Source organism: Oncorhynchus mykiss, chromosome 18, assembly GCF_013265735.2.
Source record: "Oncorhynchus mykiss isolate Arlee chromosome 18, USDA_OmykA_1.1, whole genome shotgun sequence".
In the NCBI taxonomy this organism is placed as follows: Eukaryota; Metazoa; Chordata; class Actinopteri; order Salmoniformes; family Salmonidae; genus Oncorhynchus; species Oncorhynchus mykiss.
Window position 1 is genome coordinate 30,751,467 of NC_048582.1, and position 12,159 is coordinate 30,763,625.

The 12,159-nt window shown below is 43.0% G+C and overlaps 1 pseudogene; it reads left to right on the forward strand.

The window, feature by feature from the left end:
* Positions 1-9,100: 9,100 nt before the first annotated feature.
* LOC110496795 lies at positions 9,101-11,431 on the forward strand (annotated as a pseudogene).
* Positions 11,432-12,159: the final 728 nt, after the last annotated feature.

Consider the following 12,159-nt stretch of genomic DNA (forward strand, 5'->3'; position numbering starts at 1 on the left):
CACTCTGGCTATCTACGATTCAGAGCACTCCCTTTTGAGTGTGCCAGAGTGCAGAATAACTAATGAATTTACGAACACACCCCTAGTTCCGGGTGGAGAAAATCGCAAACTGTGCATGGTTATCTGCATGGTTGTGCTCTGTATTTACAAGTCGGTAATCGCATAATGTAGTTAACAGTACGATAAGGAGCCCCCAAAAAAATCTACTTTTCAATAATTAACCAGAGAAAATGTAGGAGTACTATTTTATGGTCTAATCTCAATTATCCGGTAGATGGTGATAGTGAGCCACTACATCCATGACCTGGCTATGCAAGGTCAGTGAGCCACATCCAAAACTGTTAGTTCGCAATAAACAACAAGCAATAATATGATAGCCCTGGGTGTATAGTGTAAGGGTAAAAACCAAAATGTGCACCCCTTGGTGTCCCGAGTTTAGGGAACGCTGTAATAGCCTTTGCACTCATTCATAGATGAAGGATATTAGCCTGGAGCTAGCCTTGCTAGGCCCATCTCCCGGCTAGCCCAAAAGGTCCATCAGCCACTCCTTGGGCTACAATACCTATTTTGCCAATCGGCCTGGACCCCCGCCAACCCATCACGACTGGACTACTGATGTAATTCGCCCAAGGAGGTTTATCAACTGGCTCCTCCGTTGCGACGTCCCCTGAATGCCCATCTGCTAGCCGCGGCCCGCTAGCTGTGTAGAGCATATCGGACTGTTCTCTTAAGAGGCCCATCGGACAAATTCTTTGGCCACTATACCTATTAGCCAATTGGACTCTTTTACCACACGGAGCCCTGCTGATCCACGACAACTGGTCTGCAGACGTAACAGCATGAGGGGGCTACAACAGACTTTCTTCCGTCGTGACGTCCCTCTAAGGCCCTTCTGCTAGCTTGTTAGCCCCGGCCCGCTAGCTGCCTGTCTCCGGCCCGAGCCACTCACTGGACCCCATGATCACTACGCATGCCTCTCCCTAATGTTGATATGCCTGTCTTGGTTAGTAATTATTGCCTTATTTCACTGTAGAGCCTCTAGCCCTGCTCAATATGCCTTAGTTAACCCTTTAGTTCCACCTCCCACACACACCTCACCTGGTTTAAATTGTGTTTCTAGGGACATTATCTCTCTCATAGGTTAACCTCCACTGTATTCACATCCACCATACCTTTATCTGTACATTATGCCTTGAATCTATTCTACCGTGCCCAGAAACCTGCTCCTTTTACTCTCTGTTCCGAACGTACCACACGACCAGTTCTTATATACTTTAGCCGTACCCTTGTCCTACTCCTCCTCTGTTCCTCTGATGATAGGGAGGTTAATCCAGGCCCTGCAGAGCCTAGCTCCACTCCCATTCCTCACCGTTGCCACTTGCTATAGACCACCTTCTGCCCCCAGCTGTGCCCTGGACACCATATGTGAATTGATTGCCCCCATTCTTTCTTCAGAGCTCATGCTGATAGGTGACCTAAACTGGGGCATGCTTAACACCCCGGCCGTCCTACAATTTATGTTTGATGCCCTCAATCTCACTAAAATTATCAATGAACCTACCAGGTACAACCCCAAATCCGTAAACACGGGCACCCTCATAGATATCATCCTAACCAACCTGCCCTCCAAATACATCTCTGCTGTCTTCAACCAAGATCTCAGCGATCACTGCCTCATTGCCTGCGTCCGTAATTGGTCTGCGGTCAAACAACCACCGCTCATCACTGTCAAACGCTCCCTAAAACACTTCAGCGAGGAGGCCTTTCTAATCAACCTGGCCCGGGTATCGTGGAAGGACATTGACCTCATTCCGTCAGTAGGGGATGCCTGGTTATTCTTTAAAAGTGCTTTCCTCACCATCTTAAATAAGAATGCCCCGTTCAAAAAATGTAGAACCAGGAACAGATATAGACCCAGGTTCACTCCAGACCTGACTGTTCTTGACCAGCACAAAAACATCCTGTGGCGTACTGCATTAGCATCGAATAGCCACCGCGATATGCAACTTTTCAGGGAAGTTAGGAACCAATATACAGTACACAGGCAGTTAGTAAAAGCAAAGGCTAGCTTTTTCAAACAGAAATGTGCATCCTGTAGCACAAACTCCAAAAAGTTCTGGGTCACTGTAAAGTCCATGGAGAATAAGAGCACCTCCTCCCAGCTGCCCACTGCATTGAGTCTAGGAAACACTGTCTCCACCGATAAATCCGCGATAATTGAGAATTTCAATAAGCATTTTTTTATGGCTGGCCATGCTTTCCACCTGGCTACCCCTACCCTGGTCAACAGCCCTGCACCCCCACAGCAACTTGCCCAAGCCTCCCCATTTCTCCTTTACCCATATCCAGATAGCTGATGTTCTGAAAGAGATGCAAAATCTGGACCCCCTACAAATCAGCCAGGCTTGACAATCTGGACCCTCTCTTTCTAAAATGATCCGTCGAAATTGTTGCAACCCCTATTACTAGCCTGTTCAACCTCTCTTTCATATCGTCTGAGATCCCCAAAGATTGGAAAGCTGCCGCGGTCACCCCCCTCTTCAAAGGGGGAGACACTCTAGACCCAAACTGCTACAGACCTATATCTATCCTACCCTGCCATTCTTCGAAAGCCAAGTTAACAAACAGATCACCGACCATTTCTAATCCCACCATACCTTCTCCGCTATAAAATCTGTTTTCTGAGCTGGTCATGGGTGCAATTGAGCCACGCTCAAGGTCCTAAACGATATCATAACCGCCATCGATAAGAGACAATACTGTGCAGATGTATTCATCTACCTGGCCAAGGCTTTCGACTCTGTCAAAATCACCACATTCTTATCGGCAGACTCAACAGCCTTGGTTTCTCAAATGACTGCCTCGCCTGGTTCACCAACTACTTCTCAGTGTCAAATCGGAGGGCCTGTTGTCCGGACCTCTGGCAGTCTCTATGGGGGTGCCACAGGGTTCAATCCTTGGGTCGACTTATTTCTCTGTATACATCAATGATGTTGCTCTTGCTCCTGGTGATTCTCTGGTCCATCATTCTGTATACTTCTGGCCCTTCTTTGGACACTGTGTTAACTAACCTCCAGACAAGCTTCAATGCCATACAACTCTCCTTCCGTGAACTCCAACTGCTCTTAAACGCTAGTAAAACCAAATGCATGCTCTTCAACCGTTCGCTGCCCCGCACCCGCCCGACTAGCATCACTACTCTGGACTGTTCTGACTCAATAAAAACGCACGGTGCAAATTTTGGACAGATTTTAGCGAGTGAAACCGCTTGCTTTGCCTCTTCCTCTGTTGACACTCAGACATCAAGCCCCCCCCCCCCCCCCCCCCTATTAGTGAATGTGCATTTTGCATGGTTCCGGATAAATTTGGAACAAAAATTTTGTTTTCATAGACTTGAAAGCTAGATGGGTGATTTTATGCCAAAACGCAGGTTAAACTAGTTTGATCAAATTATTAGTGGGGCTTATGTTTAGCCTAATTTCACGCACCCTGAAGTCATTACGTTATTGCTGACCGTTTGAAATGCAGTTAATTTTACCTTTAATTGTACAACAAAGCTTAATTTAGAGAGAACATTTAAAGATCCCATAAGTTTGAAAAATTGTTTTTAGGCCATATCGCCCACTCCTAGCCTGAACCTCTGAAATACCTCCTCTCAGTACCAAACAATGAAAATACTAATCATAGATGGCACACAGGTGTTGTCTTCTGAAGGTAAGTTTCATGATTGACTGGGAAAAGGCCAAACTGGAGTTCTTATTTTTGTTGTGGTTTGAAACTTATCTAATCAACCTCTTTCTTTTTTTGCAGTGAACAATTTACTGTGAAAGACTGAAATGGACTGTAATGTGAGGACAATTAGGTCAACGGATGGGATGAGTATAAGATTAAATAAAATGTTTGAAGGCCTTATGAAAGAGAAACAATGGAAGGATAATGTGATAATGCGACAGAGGTAAAGGAGGGAAACAGAGAAAAGAAAGACTAAGAGGACTACATTTAGAATGCTACACACTCCAGGTGCTATTATAGGGACCATACATCCAAATTCCATTGATGGGATCCTTCTCGTTTGATCTTTCCAAACCCTGCACGGGATTAGGTAGTACTGTGTCTGAGAGTGCATGGGTGCCTTTTCTATTAGACCACAGTTGGTGGTGTATTAGACAAATTGTAGTTGTTGTGCATTGCATCTCCGAACGGGTGCCTCTGTCAGGACCTGCACATCTCTGAAACTAAGAGACTCCTAGTATTGTTATATTCGAGGCAATGGTAGACATGCTACATTATGGTAGACATGCAAATACTTATGTCATGCAATAAAATGCAACTTAATTACTTAAAATCATACAATGTGATTTTCTGGATTTTTGTTTTAGATTCTGTCAGTTGAAGTGTACCTATGATAAAAATGACAGACCTCTACATGCTTTGTAAGTAGGAAAACCTGCAAAATCGGCAGTGTATCAAATACTTGTTCTCCCCCACTGTATATGATTTTATTCCAAACTGTGGCACTATGACAGAATGCCACTATTGGTGTTCAGAAGTACTGCTTGAAGAAACTGTTTGAAGATTATTATAATTTTTTTTAATCCCTGTGACATATTTAGATGTTTGGCCTTGCTCCACAAGCTCACTGTGAATGTTACTGGATGTATGCTGGAATGGCTGGAATGGCTAGAATGTACAGTGTTTGGTAAACCCATTAAGAAAGTATTTTAGGGCATGAAGCCAGCAGGGCCTATAGTTTCTGGTGCCACTCTTCCATAAAGGCCAGATTTGTGCAATATACGACTGATTGTTGTCCTATGGACAGAGTCTCCCACCTCAGCTGTAGATCTCTGCAGTTCATCCAGAGTGATCATGGGCCTCTTGGCTGCATCTCTGATCAGTCTTCTCCTTGTATGAGCTGAAAGTTTAGAGGGACGGCCAGGTCTTGGTAGATTTGCAGTGGTCTGATACTCCTTCCATTTCAATATTATCGCTTGCACAGTGCTCCTTGGGATGTTTAAAGCTTGGGAAATCTTTTTGTATCCAAATCTGGCTTTAAACTTCTTCACAACAGTATCTCGGACCTGCCTGGTGTGTTCCTTGTTCTTCATGATGCTCTCTGCGCTTTTAACGGACCTCTGAGACTATCACAGTGCAGGTGCATTTATACGGAGACTTGATTACACACAGGTGGATTGTATTTATCATCATTAGTCATTTAGGTCGACATTGGATCATTCAGAGATCCTCACTGAACTTCTGGAGAGAGTTTGCTGCACTGAAAGTAAAGGGGCTGAATCATTTTGCACGCCCAATTTTTCAGTTTTTGATCTGTTAAAAAAGTTTGAAATATCCAATAAATGTCGCTCCACTTCATGATTGTGTCCCACTTGTTGTTGATTCTTCACAAAAAAATACAGTTTTATATCTTTATGTTTGAAGCCTGAAATGTGGCAAAAGGTCGCAAAGTTCAAGGGGGCTGAATACTTTCGCAAGGCACTGTACAAGGATCAACAAACAGTTTCTCAACAGGATTATTTTTAGGGTATGAAAGAATACTTCTAATGATCCCCTATACATTTTTATAACTCATTCCACAACCAGAATCAATATGGAATGATTTTACACCCTTATAATTCCTATGTATAATCCCTACCTTTTCTATAACAGGAAGCAGCCACAGCACTTCTGTAGGTGATACTTGAGGGTTCAGGTGTGAAATGTTGTCCCCTTTTTATTTTTCCATTGATCCTCCAATGACAAAGGTGTTATTTTAAACAATATGACAGGTTCACGCCATAGAGGAACACTGAACAATAATATAAATGCGACATGTAAAGTGTTGGTCCCATGTTTCATGAGCTGAAATAAAAGATCCCTGAAATTTTCCATTTGCACAAACCCTATTAGGGTTTGTGCAAATGTGGGCTATTTACAGATTGGCTATAGCCCATCTGTAAATAGCCCACCCAATCTACCTACCTCATTACCATATTGTTTTTATTTACTTTTCTGCTCTTTTGCACAACAGTATTTCTACTTGCACATCACCATCTGCTCATCTCTCACTCCAGTGATCGGTTAGCTGCTCAGATAGCTGATGTTTAAAGTTTATGAGGGAAATATAAGTCACCAGCTTCAGCGATTTTTGCAATTCATTCCAGTCATTGGCAGCAGGAACTGGAAGGAAAGGTGGCCCAAATAGGTGTTGGCTTTGGGGATGACCAGTGAGATATACCTGCTGGAGCGCATGCTACGGGTGAGTGTTGTTATCGTGACCAGTGAGCTGGGATAAGGCGGAGCTTTACCTAGCATAGACTTATAGATAACCTGGAGGCAGTGGGTCTGGCGACTAGAGCCTACAGGTCGCAGTGGTGGGTGGTATAAGGGGCTTTGGTGACAAAATGGATGGCACTGTGATAGACTGCATCCAATTTGTTGAGTAGAGTGTTGGAAGCTATTTTGTAAATGACATCGCCAAAGTTGAGGATTGGTAGGATGGTCAGTTTTACGAGGGTCTGTTTGGCGGCATGAGTGAAGGAGGCTTTGTTGCGAAATAGGAAGCCGATTCTAGATTTAATTTTGGATTGGAGATGTTTAATATGAATCTGGAAGGAGAGTTTACAGTCTAGCCAGACACCTAGGTATATGTAGTTGTCCACATATTCAAGTCAGAACCGTCCAGAGTTCTGATGCTAGTCGGGCGGGCGGGTGCTAGCGTTTAATGGCAGTTGGAGGCCACAGAAGGAGTGTTGTATGGCATTGAAGCTTGTTTGGAGGTTAGTTAAAAAAAGGACAAGATGTATGCTGAATGATGTCGTCTGCGTAGAGGTGGATCAGGGAATCACCCGCAGCAAGAGCGACATCGTTGATATATACAGAGAAAAGAGTTGGCCCGAGAATTGAACCTTGTGGTACCACCGTAGAGACTGCCAGAGTACCGGACAACAGGCCCTCCGATTTGACACACTGAACTCTGTCTGAGAAGTAGTTGGCGAGGGAGTCATTTGAGAAACCAAGGCTGTTGAGTCTGCCGATAAGAATACGGTGATTGACAGAGTCGAAAGCCTTGGCCAGGTCGATGAAGACGGCTGCACAATACTGTCTTTTATCGATGGCGGTTAGGATATCGTTTAGTACCTTGAGCGTGGCTGAGGTGCAGCCGTGACCAGCTCGAAAACCAGATTGCACAGCGGAGAAGGTATGGTGGGATTCGAAATGGTCGGTGATCTGTTTAATAACTTGACTTTAGAAAGGCAGGGCAGGATGGATATAGGTCTATAACAGTTTGGGTCTAGAGTGTCACTCCCTTTGAAGAGGGGGATGACCGCGGCAGCTTTCCAATCTTTAGGGATCTCGGACGATACGAAAGAGAGATTGAACAGACTGGTAATAGGGGTTGCTACAATGGCGGCGGATCATTTTAGAAAGAGAGGTTCCAGATTGTCAAGCCCAGCTGATTTGTACAGGTCCAGGTTTTGCATCTCTTTCAGAACATCTGCTATCTGGATTTGGGTGAAAGAGAAGCCGGGGAGGCCGGGGTAGGGGTATTCAGGAGGAAAGCATGGCCAGCCGTAGAGAAATGCTTCTTGAAATTCTCGATTATCGTGGATTTATCGGTGGTGACAGTGTTACCTAGCCTCAGTGCAGTGGGCAACTGGGAGGAGGTGCTCTTATTCTCCATGGACTTTAGTGGAGTTAGAGCTACAGAATGCAAATTTCTGTTTGAAAAGCTAGCCTTTGCTTTCCTGACTGACTGTGTGTATTAGTTCCTGACTTCCCTGAAAAGTTGCATATCGCGGGGACTATTCGATGCTAGTGCAGTTTTTAGGGAGCGTTTGACAGTGATGAGGGGTGGTCGTTTGACCACTGACCCATAGCGGATGCAGGCAATGAGGCAGTGATTGCTGAGACCCTGATTGAAAACAGCAGAGGTGTATTTGGAGGGCAAGTTGGTCAGGATAATATCTATGAGGGTGCCCATGTTTACAGATTTAGGGTTGGACCTGGTGGGTTCCTTGATAATTAGTTTGAGATTGAGAGCATTTAGCTTAGACTGTAGGACTGCAGGGGTGTTAAGCATATCCCAGTTTAGGTCACCTAACAGAATGAACTCTGAAGCTAGATGGGGTGAAATCAATTCACATATGATGTCCAGGGCACAGCTGGGAGCTGAGGGGGGGTTTATAACAGTGAGACTTATTTCTGGAGAGATTCATTTTTAAAATTAGAAGCTCGAACTGTTTGGGCATAGACCTGGTAAGTATGACAGAACTTTGCAGGCCATCTCTGGAGTAGATTGCAACTCCTCCCCCTTAGGCAGTTCTATCGTGATGGAAAATGTTGTAGTTGGGTATGGAAATCTCAGAATCTTCACTGTGGGTGAAGATTGGATAAGTTAAAATACCGTGAGAATTGTCGCTATTGTCATGAATAGAACAGATTGGCTATCTATCCAATATTACAATTAGAGCTGTCTGCCTATGTATTTTAGAAAACAATAGATGGCACTGGCCAGCATACAGGTCAGCTCCAACCACTACCTTTATAGCTATTTAGCATTTCCTCCATGAACAAAGTAATCAAACTACCAATTTAAAGAAACGTGTAGTGTTTTACACCCCCCCCTTTCCTAATTTCCTTACATTTTGTGGCTGCACAACACCGGAACTGCTTTGTTTACAAACATTATGATTTGGCCTACAGAAATCCCCGAACACACGTGTAGGCGATGTCTTCGCAATGCTTTAAATCCGGTTTTAAGGTGGCGTCACGTCAAACTGCTCATGTGCAGACTGTCAAATCAAAGGCACTCCTTAAATATAAATAATTAAGACATTGGCTCGAATCTATGTTCTTCCTTCCAGAAAATGAACAACTAAGGAATAATGTTTCACTTCGGTTTGGTCTGTTTCGCAAGCGTTCACGGTAGTATCGCGATATTGCGCCTCTAGGTGTAAAAATTGTGTTATGATTGTGCGGCACTCTTTCTTTATATCTTTGAAATGTGGTTCCATCAACCAATCACATTTCCTGTTAACCTCTTCTGTCCAATAGAAAAGCAACGTTCTTACATTTTCGTCAGAGAGACCAGAAAGTTTTCGAAATGGGTCTCGAAAGTACTATGGTCTGGTAAGAACAACACACATCTCGTTTGATTTATATATGTTTCATAAATTATTTCATTATACAAAAGAATGGCTGGAAACGTCGATGCAGTTGTATACCTTTTGGGATAAAATTGTTGATTCTAGTTCATCTGTGAAATAGCGGGATTGTTCTGGACTGGCTGTCGGTGCGCAGTCTCACTGTCCTGGCTGAGTCATAAACCATCACTAGTGTCGGTGACCGGCAACATCAAGGGCAAAATTCGTCAACAGTTTTCATTATCACATAACGTTACTTGTCACTTGACAAATTGATAACAAACCAGTGGTGCCCCATTTACTTGCCAACCAAATGTTAGCTTGGTTTTTATGCTAGTCCCCTGGCCCTGTGACTATTTATCATCCCGGTCTCTAAATTGTATTAATTCTCCTAGACCTCCCATTTATTGTTGTCCTACATTCTTGTCTCTAGAGTCCAGATTGGCATAAGAATGGCATTTGTTGATTCATCTAGCTGTTAACTTTCATTAGCTACTCCTTTTTGCACTGTCACCATTGTAAAAACAGGTGCTTAGCAATAAGAGCTGGGCGATATGGACAAAAAATCCCATGTCGCGATATTGCCTGAAATGGTAAATGGACCGATACATTTATAACATTAATTTGCATCAGTTTTTTAAATGATCCTTTAAACTACTATGGTTAGTTTGATGGTTGTAGTACCATCAATTGTCCCATTTTTAAAGCTGCAACAAAGCTGCAACAACTTTTTGGGCAACCTTTCATGAAATGTGAGTTATAGATATTTCATTCTCATTGAAAGCAAGTCTGAGAAGTGGTAGATCTGTTGTATGTGCGCTATTTCTATTCTTCCCATTCTTAAATTTAATTTAGCTTTTTTCGGTTTTGTACACCAGCTTCAAACATTTGAAAATACAATATTTTTGGTTATTGGAAAGATATTTCACAGCTGTAGAATTATTCTCTACTCTTGTTTTCCCACATAAACTGAAATTATTTGAATTTTACCGACCAGGAAATGGCCAAGCGATTTCTGCATATTGCACCTTTAACAAATAACCCATATTAGCACACTTATTTAATTTCAAATTTCTCTAGTATAGGCAGGCAGCGTTATCATCAAAATGCCTGTGTTAAGTGGTCGGTGTTGATAATTTACAGTTTATTGTCCCAGTTCTACATAGCAGCATTAACCATTCTGATAATCATATGTTCTTCAGTCAGACTCATTTTATGTCCCTCTTTCATCGTCAGTGTGGACAATAGTGAGTATATGCGAATGGAGACTTCCTGCCCACTAGACTACAAGCCCAGCAAGATGCAGTCAATATCATCTGTCACTCCAAAACTCGGGCAAACCCAGAGAACAATGTTGGCCTCATCTCGATGGCTAAGTAAGCTTGTGATTTTGTGTGTGTTCAAAACATGAGTTGTCTGACAGAACTGGGAGAACAAAATAACAATTCTGGAACTATTCTATTTCATATGAACATTGAGCCTGAGACAAATTGAACTGTGTGGCCTGTAAAATTAATCCTCTATCATCAAATAGTGGTGTTTAGATGGCATGCTGATGCCTTGACTGACATTCAGACAAAGTCCCTGGTTTTTAATGCTTTTTGTTTTGGACTTTTTATGCTTGACTGCAGTAACTGTGAGGTTTTGACCACACTGACCCTGGATGCGAGCTGCATCCTGTCCAAACTGCACGCTATCCAGCCCAAAGGCAAGATCTGCTTCTGCACTGGCATCCGGGTGGTCCATGTGAGTGTCATTGCCCCTGCAGAACATTTCTTAGAAAATGTCATATGCCAAATAATTTTTTAATTTTCAATATTCTGAGTTACACAAAGTGTGCAATTGAGCAGGCTAATGTTTGTGGGTGTGTGTAATGTGTTTCATGCATAATGGGTTTCCATCCATGTGTCTATGTAGCTGGCCCTAAAGCACAGACAAGGGAAGAACCACAAGATGAGGATCATTGCCTTTATAGGAAGCCCTGTGGAGGACAATGACAAGGATGTGAGTTTGCCACTTACCAGTCAGTATCTTCTCTAAAAATATATTTCTCTCAAATTGATCATTTTTCTCACAATGGTACCATTTTCTGTCACATAATATTTGTATAAAGTACTTGTGAAATTCATGTACAGTATGGCTGGTCCCACACAAGGTAGTGTATTGAGTGTTTTCAACAATAGCCATGCAGCTTGTCACCATGGTTACTTGTCTCTCTCTTTTTCTCACCCTCTGCTTCTGTTCCTGTCAATCTATCTCCCCCACAGCTTGTAAAAGTGGCAAGCGCTTGAAGAAAGAGAAGGTCAATGTGGATATTATACATTTTGGGGAAGCGGTAAGAATGGTTTCCTTATGCCAATATTTTTAATGAGCCCTGCCTGCCTGCCTGCCTGCCTGCCTGCCTAAGTTCTCCCACTTAAAAATATGAGAGAGGCCTGTAATGTTCATCATATGTACACTTCAACAATGACAGACAAAATGAGAGAAAAAAATCCAGAAAATCACATCATAGGATTTTTTTATGAATTTATTTGCAAATTATAGTGGAAAATAAGTATTTGGTCACCAACAAACAAGCAAGATTTCTGGCTCTCACAGACCTGTAACTTCTTCTTTAATAGGCTCCTCTGTCCTCCACTCGTTACCTGTATTAATGGCACCTGTTTGAACTTGTTATCAGTATAAAAGACACCTGTCCACAACCTCAAACAGTCACACTCCAAACTCCACTATGGCCAAGACCAAAGAGCTGTCAAAGGACACCAGAAACAAAATTGTAGACCTGCACCAGGCTGGGAAGACTGAATCTGCAATAGGTAAGCAGCTTGGTTTGAAGAAATCAACTGTGGGAGCAATTATTAGGAAATGGAAGACATACAAGACCACTGATAATCTCCCTCGATCTGGGGCTCCACGCAAGATCTCACCGCATGGGGTCAAAATGATCCCAAGAACGGTGAGCAAAAATCCCAGAACCAACACAGGGGGGCCTAGTGAATGACCTGCAGAGAGCTGGGAC